The sequence below is a fragment of the Propithecus coquereli genome, unplaced genomic scaffold (genome assembly GCF_000956105.1).
Source record: "Propithecus coquereli isolate 6110/MARCELLA unplaced genomic scaffold, Pcoq_1.0 Scaffold31, whole genome shotgun sequence".
Classification (NCBI taxonomy): Eukaryota; Metazoa; Chordata; class Mammalia; order Primates; family Indriidae; genus Propithecus; species Propithecus coquereli.
In genome coordinates, this window is record NW_012148730.1 from 6,577,244 (window position 1) to 6,577,585 (window position 342).

Genomic DNA, 342 nt, shown 5'->3' on the forward strand with positions numbered 1-342 from the left:
TATATTAACAGAGCAATACACGTAGTACCTAAAATAGTACCTAAAATGGATGCCAAATAATTTATTGAATTGCGCACTTCTTCTCATTTTGTTTTCTGAAGTTTAATAGTAAGCCCTCCGAAGCCTCAAAACAGAAATCTTTCAGCTCCCTATTGTCTTATTCTTAGGAGGTGAGTAGAAAGCAGAAAGGCTGAATTTTCTACACTTTAGGGAGAATTTCCCTGGATCAGTTTTCTATCTTGGTCTATTTAAACTAGATATCTCCTAGGTGCATTCATCTATTAATATATTCCAAGAGAATCTCTGAAAAAATATTTATATCTATAGTGGATAGTCTTGTTA